Here is an 8,083-nt window from a genome sequence, read left to right as displayed (position 1 = left end):
AAGGCTGCTGTCAAATTTTATTTTATTTTCGTTTAATTCCCGCTATGCTATACATGTCTGATTAACATGAAACTTGGCCAACATACTTATATATGCTTATCTTTCATAGAAAAATTGTCGGATACCCGACCCGACCCCGTTGACTTTGACTTTGACCAAGTTTGACTTTTAATCAAACTTAACCGAATACTTATGCGATCGTTTCTAACATGCGTTTATACTTATACCTTACATGAAACTTGACAATTTGACTCATATGCTATATAATCGAGTCGTAATGAGCTATAGCACTAATTGAACATCTTTGACCAACCGTGTTTACCGTTATTGATACAACCTACTTGTTTAGGTCAAGACTAGCACTCGTTCTTGCACACGTTACTTTGTGAAGTACTTTATTTACTCGTGCACTCAAGGTGAGATCATAGTCCCACTTTTACTCCTTTAAACTTATACTTGGGATGAGAAAACATAAACGATTTATACCTTTATACTTTGAACACAAATACGAAAGCAAAGATACATACGTGTTAGAACAAAAATCCTCAAGTTCAATTATCATTATTTACACTTGTAGGGTGTAAGCGAGAACTTATGTTGTGTGGCCATACGGGTTTAACGAACCCTCATTCGGACGGTTCGCTACCGTTAGCGAATGAAATATAATTTTATCGAAATAGTGTATGTTCTAACACTATTATGCAGAGGTAAGATTCAGTTAAGCTTTGGTAATTGGGTGCTTGTGATACAAACAACATCTTTGGGATGTATACGCTTTGATAATCTTATTATACTAAATCTTGTGGTTCAAAAACATACTTTGCAAATACACCTATGATTTCACCAACGTTTTCGTTGATAGATTTTCTATGTTTTTCTCAGGTCCTTGAATAATAGGTGATACATGCTTCCGCTCATTATTTTGATACTTTCATTGGAAGTCGAGTATATATGCATACATGGAGCGTCTTTTGGCTACTTTTAAATTGTGTCGCATAGGTTTCATTTGTACTTATAACGTTATAACGTAACTTGTGGTTGAACTATTTTGTAAACTTTGAAACAATCTTTACATTTGAAATGAATGAGACATATTTTTGGTCAAACGTTGTTTTAAAGACTTATGACCACGTAACGGGACCTAAGTAGACGGCGCCGTCAATGACGATTTTGTCGGGTCGCTACAGTGGTGGTGGTTGTGTGGTGGTGTTAGGTGGTTGGTGGTGGTGGGTGGTGGTGGTGGTGGGTGGTGGTGGTTGGGGTGAGTGGTAGGTGGTGGGTGATCTGGGTGGTGGGTGGTGGTGGGTGGTGGTTGCTGGTGGGTGGTGGTGGGTGGTGGTAGGTGGTGGTGGTGGGTGGTTGGTGGTGGTTGGTGGTGGGTGGAAGTGGGTGGCGGTGGTGGTGGTGGTGGCGGGGAGTGGTGGTTGGTGGAGGTGGTGGTGGTGGGTGGTGGTGGTGGGTAGTAGCGATGGTGGTTGTGGGTGGGTGGTGGTGTTGGGTGGTGATGGTGGTTGGTTGTGGTTGGCGGTATTGGTGGTTGGTGGTGGTGGTGGTGGTGGTTGGTGGTGGTGGGGATGGGTGGTGGGTGATGGTGGTGGTGGTTGTTTGTGGGTGGTAGAGGTGGTGGTTGATGGTGGTGGGTGGTGGGTGATGGTGATGAAGGTGGTTCATAATATGTTAAATTTTGTATAATTAATTTTTATTAATTATTATTATTATTAGAATTACCTTTTTACCCTTCCATGCATTTTAAGCTAAAATGAGGTTTTATGATATTTTGTGGTCCACATTTGCTTATCCGATTTGTACTCGTTTTAAGCTTAGCCACGGATCGTGCCTATATATATATATATATATATATATATATATATATATATATATATATATATATATATATATAGCGTGTCTTTATCTACTTGGCATAATGTTACTCCATTCGTCATGTGAGACATTGAGACGAACATCGTAATTGGAGGACACGTCAAAAATACGATATATATATATATATATATATATATATATATATATATATATATATATATATATATATATATATATATATATATGTATGTGATCCAATGAGAACATTCTCATATTAAATTTTGGTGAGAACACTTCTAAGTCATAGATGAATTAAATCAATGGTCATAAAAGTGTGAGAGATTTATACACTTTAAAATAAATGATAAGGATATAATTGGAAAACTTAGTTTCTGTTATAATTCAGTAGGCTTATAACTACCTTTAGTGGCCTGGTGACTAATAAGTATATAGAGGGAATATGAGAGAAGTATGTGTTTTATATATTTTTGAAGTGAGTACATTATGAACTCATAACACATATATATATACTCAAAAAAATCTACTATACAATATCTATAATAATAATAAAATTAGCATCCAATATTGACTTTTATAACACTCCCCCTTGGATGACAATTTTATTAGAGAATAACTAGTACTGCCTCGTTAAAAACCTTGCTAAAGAAAACCCATTGGGATAAAACTTTAGCTAAGGGAAAAAGAGTGCAGCATAGAGTTGACTCCCCCTCAAGTAGGTAACGCCTGAATTGTTACATCTTCTGAACATGCCTCATGCTAATATTATGAACGTGTGTTCTGAAAATAGCAGTTGGAAGTGCTTTGGTGAAAAGGTCAGCAGAGTTTTTGCTGGACTGAACATATCTCATTTCAATCTGGTTGTCCTTAATGAGATTTTGAGTGTATGAGAAAAATCTAGGAGGTATGTGTTTTGTTCGGTCACTTTTGATATACCCTTCTTTCATCTGTGCTATGCAAGCTACATTATCTTCATAGATAGTTGTTGGACTTTTATCGCGTTCTAATCCACAAGAATCAGTAATGAGTTGTGTCATTGATCTCAACCAAAAATATTCCCGAGTAGCTTCATGTAATGCAATCACTTCGGCATGATTTGATGATGTTGCAACAAGTGTTTGTTTTTGAGAACGCCATGATATTACGGTACCTCTATTTAGGAATACATATCTATTTTGAGATTTAGCTTTATGTGGATCGGATATATAACCTGCATCTGCATAACCAACTAAATCTTGTTTCGATTCATTAGAATAAAATAATCCTAAATCAGTAGTTCCTCGAAGGTATCGAAATATGTGTTTGATCTCATTCCAGTATATTTTGGCAGGAGCTGAGTTGAACCTTGCCAACAAATTAACTGCAAAAGAAATGTCAGGTCTTGTACAATTTGTAAGATACATAAGAACTCCAATTGCACTAAGATATGGTACTTCTGGTCCCAGGATATCTTCATTATCTTCACAGGGACGAAATGGATCAGTGTCAATATTAAGTGATCTAATAACCATAAGAGTACTTAATGGTTTTGCCTTGTCCATATTGAAACGTTTTAAAATCTTTTCAGTATATGTTGTTTGATATACAAGTAAACCATTAGGCATATGCTCAATTTGTAAACCAAGGCAATACTTGGTTTTTCCGAGATCTTTCATTTCAAATTCTTTCTTTAGAAGTTGAATGGCTTCATGGATCTCTTTATTTGTACCTATGATGTTAAGATCATCAACATAAACAGCTATGATCACATATCCGGATGTTGTTTTCTTAATGAAAACACATGGGCAAATAAGATAATTGGTATACCCTTTGCTTATCAAGTAATCACTTAATCATTTATACCACATGCGACCCGATTGTTTCAACCTATATAAAGACCTTTGTAACTTGATTGAGTACGTTTCTTTGGGTTTTGCATTGGTTGCTTCTGATACCTTAAATCCTTCAGGTATCTTCATATATATATCACTATCAAGTGATCCATATAGATAAGCAGTCACAACATCCATGAGATGCATTTCTAAATTTTTAGAAACTGCCAGACTGATTAAGTATCTAAGAGTAATTGCATCCATAACAGGAGAATAAGTTTCCTCATAATCAACTCCCGGTCTTTGAGAAAAACCTTGAGCTACAAGTCTAGCTTTATACCTTGTAACTTCATTTTTCTCATTTCTTTTTCGTACAAAAACCCATCTATATCCCACAGGTTTCACATCTTTAGGTGTGAGAATGATAGATCCGAAAACTTTTCTTTTATTGAGCGATTCAAATTCAGCTCGTATTGCTCCTTTCCAATGATCTCAATCATGTCTATTTTGACATTCCATGACAGATTTTGGTTCTGGATCATCATCATCATTCATGATGTCATATGCAACATTATATGAAAATATCTCATCAAGATTTTTCATTTCATTTCGATTCCATAATATTTTTGAATGTGCATAATTGATTGAAAATTCTGTATTGACATCATCAATCTCCTCTGCAGAAGGAGTATTGATTTGTGGTTCTTCTAGAACACTTTCTTTTACCTCATTATCAGCTGATTTTCTTTTTCGAGGATTTTTATCTTTGGAACCAATTGGTCTCCCACGTTTATGGTGTGGCAAAGACTCAAGAGTGACATTATTGCCAGCTTTTGGAATTTCAATTCGAGTTGGAGCATTTACTGCTGGTATATATGATTTAGTCACTCTTTTTGTATCTGTAAATGCATCAGGCAATTTATTCGCAAGTTCTTGCATATGCATTATTTTTTGAACTTCGGTCTCGCATTCTTTTGTGCGAGGATCAAGATATATTAATTGAGGTTCACACCATGAAACATCATTTTCTTTATTTTTTATTTCTCCCCCTAATCTAGGGAACAATGTTTCATTAAAGTGACAATCAGCAAAACATGCTGTAAAAACATCACCCGTCATGGGTTTAATATATCTTATGATTGAAGATGTTTTATATCCAACATATATTCCCATCCTTCTTTGAGGACCCATTTTAGTGCGCTGTGGTGGTGCGATAGGAACATAAACCGCACAACCAAATGTTCTAAGGTGGGAAATATTTGACTGATGGCCAAAAGCAAGTTGCAAGGGAGAATATGTATGACTTGCACTTGGTCTAATGCGAATTAATGATGCAGCATGTAAAATTGTATGACCCCATACAGATACTGGGAGTTTTGTTCTCATTATCAATGGTCTAGCTATTAACTGCAATCATTTAATTAGTGATTCGGCTAAACCATTTTGTGTATGTACATGAGCAACAGGATGTTCAACAACAATCCCAATAGACATGCAAAAATCATTAAATGCTTGAGATATAAACTCACCAGCATTATCCAATGTCACCCTTTTAATAGTATAATCAGGAAAATGTGCTCTCAATTTAATAATTTGAGCAAGAAATTTTGCAAATGCCATGTTTCGACTTGATAATAGACAAACATGAGACCATCTACTAGATGTGTCTATTAGGACCATGAAATATCTAAATGGACCACATGGTGGATGAATTGGTCCACATATATCACCTTGAATTCTTTCAAGAAACATTGGTGATTCTTTTTCAACCTTAAGAGGTGATGGTCTTATTATCAATTTTCCAAGTGAGCATGATGTACATGGGATAATTGCATCATGAGAGATCTTTTGATCCGTCAATGGATGTCCATGTGTATTTTGAATTATTCTTTTCATCATTGTTGATCCCGGGTGGCCTAATCTTTCATGCCACAAATTTATCATTACAGGATCACATGCCTCTTCATTAACTACCATGTGTGTTTCTGGTACATTTATATATGTATAATGTAAACCAGAACTAAGTCTTGGTAGTTTTTCAATCACATGCTTCTTGTCAGTGATACTTAAATATTTATCATTTTCTGTAGTCACTGACTGATAATCATATCCATTTTGGTATATGTCAGAGAAGCTTAACAAATTTCTCTTTGACATGGGAGAAAATAAGGCATTTTTTATCAGAAAATTTGTACCATTTGGTAACATGAATTTTGCCTTTCCCATTCCTTTTATTAAATCCGCAGGAACTGATATAGTATGTACCGTTCCTTCTGTTGCTTTAAAATCAGTGAAATATTTTTTAGATTTGAGTATAGTGTGTGTGGTACCACTGTCTGCAATACAAAGACCCCACCATTTGACTGATTTTACACTCTAGTAGTGTACATCATGAACTTCAAAATATGAGAAACAAATAAAGAGTACATAATTCATCAATATATTACATTCAAAAATATGTTACAAACGAAAATACATAATAAAAAAACATATAGTAAAGTAGATATGGTATAGATCGTAAATCTACATCCATTTATTTGATATGGACATATAATAGGAAATTTATTCATTAAAGTAGTCACTTGTTGGCTCAGTGATTTTTGTATCAAGGTCATCCACAAGGTTTGCCTCTTTTCCTTTTCCTTTTAGAGATTCCTGATATTGATTAACAGAATATTGATTTGTTCGACAGTTTTTAGACCAATGTCCAATTTTACCACATCGATAACAAGAATCTTCAATATTCTTTGAAGAGCTTCCTTCAACATTATGATTTGTGGGATTGTATGGTGGTTGAAATTTATAATTTTGTGAATTATTATTTCTTTGTCCACGACCACGACCACCGTAACCATTACGACCACGACCACCACCACGACCATTACCATAAGGGTGATTTCGAACATAGTTATGATTTCTATTATTGTTATGGTAATTTCCATGATGATGGTTTTGGCCAATATGACCACGACCTCGCTCACGTCCTCGTCCAGGTGCATTTCTTTTTTTATTATTATTGTTAATAGCATTAGCTTCAGGGAATGCTAGCGCACCCGTAGGACGAGATTCTTGATTCTTCATTAGTAATTCTTTATTCACTTCTGCAACTAAGAGATAAGTTTGAAGTTTGGAAAAAGTTTTGTAATTCTACAATCTTAAATTTTCTTGTATAGTAATGTTTGTAGAATGCATTGTGGAGAAAGTTTTTTCCATCATATCAGCATCACTTATTTCTTGACCACAGAACTGAAGCTTTGAACGGATCTTGAACATGGCCGAGCTGTATTCACTTACCTTTTTAAAGTCTTGAAACCTTAGATTTCTCCATTCTTCCCTCGCAGCTGAGAGTAATATTTCCTTTTGATTATCAAATCTACTCTTGATACTTTCCCATAAAACATGTGGATCTTTGATAGTGAGATACATATGTTTTAAGGTGATATCAATATGTTTGCAAATAAAAGCAATTGATTTTAATTTATCTTGATCAGAACAAGTATTGTTTTCTTTTAAAGTTTCTAGAATACCCAATGATCCAAGATTTATTTCTATATCCATGACCCATGATGTGTAGTTTGTTCTCGATACGTCTAGGGCATCAAACTCAAGCTTTGATAAGTTTGACATTTTCTATTTTCAGAAAGATGAACAACATAAATTATAATCATAATCAATTTCTAATCATAGACAAATAATAAAATGAAATTAGAATTATTTTAAATTCATAAGTAGCAAACAACAGAATAATGGTATGATTACAAATGATAAAACCACAAGAGCAGGATAGAATATAGGTTCATCCGGTGGTATATTAGTAACAATAATGATAGTTAGTATGACCAATACAATAGGAAAAATCATCCTTGTGTGAATCATCTTTACAAAAAAAAAATTGATGGTGGTAATCTGAGAAAATGAAGATTGATTTGTAAAAATGTGAAAACGGAGATGTTTATTTTATATTTGAAAAATATAGTCGTTGTAACGTCGTCAGTTGACGTTAACAACCGTTATGTATATATGACCGTTGTAACGTCGTTAGTTGACGTTAACGACTGTTATGTACTCGTTGTATTAATAATAATTTTTAATAAAAGAATTTTATTAGTACAAATACAATTACTATAAATATATTTAGTATAAATACGTTTAGTATAAATATGAAGATTAAGAGAATAAACATATTATGCATAAATAATAAATTTTAAGAATAAACATTAGTATGTATGAAATAAATAATGATTAATTGCATAAGTAATCATAAATGTTAGATAACATAAATATAAATGTTAGTGAAGTTAATAAGAGTTAGATTACAGAAAATATAATTCAGGCGGTATAACCGACCATATATAACTTAAATAACATAAATATAAATGTTAGTGAAATTAATAAAAGTTAGATTACAGAAATATAATTCAGGCGGTATAACC

Source organism: Rutidosis leptorrhynchoides, chromosome 2 (assembly GCF_046630445.1).
Source record: "Rutidosis leptorrhynchoides isolate AG116_Rl617_1_P2 chromosome 2, CSIRO_AGI_Rlap_v1, whole genome shotgun sequence".
In the NCBI taxonomy this organism is placed as follows: Eukaryota; Viridiplantae; Streptophyta; class Magnoliopsida; order Asterales; family Asteraceae; genus Rutidosis; species Rutidosis leptorrhynchoides.
The sequence above is the reverse complement of the archived record's forward strand: the minus strand, read 5'-3'. Positions refer to the sequence as shown.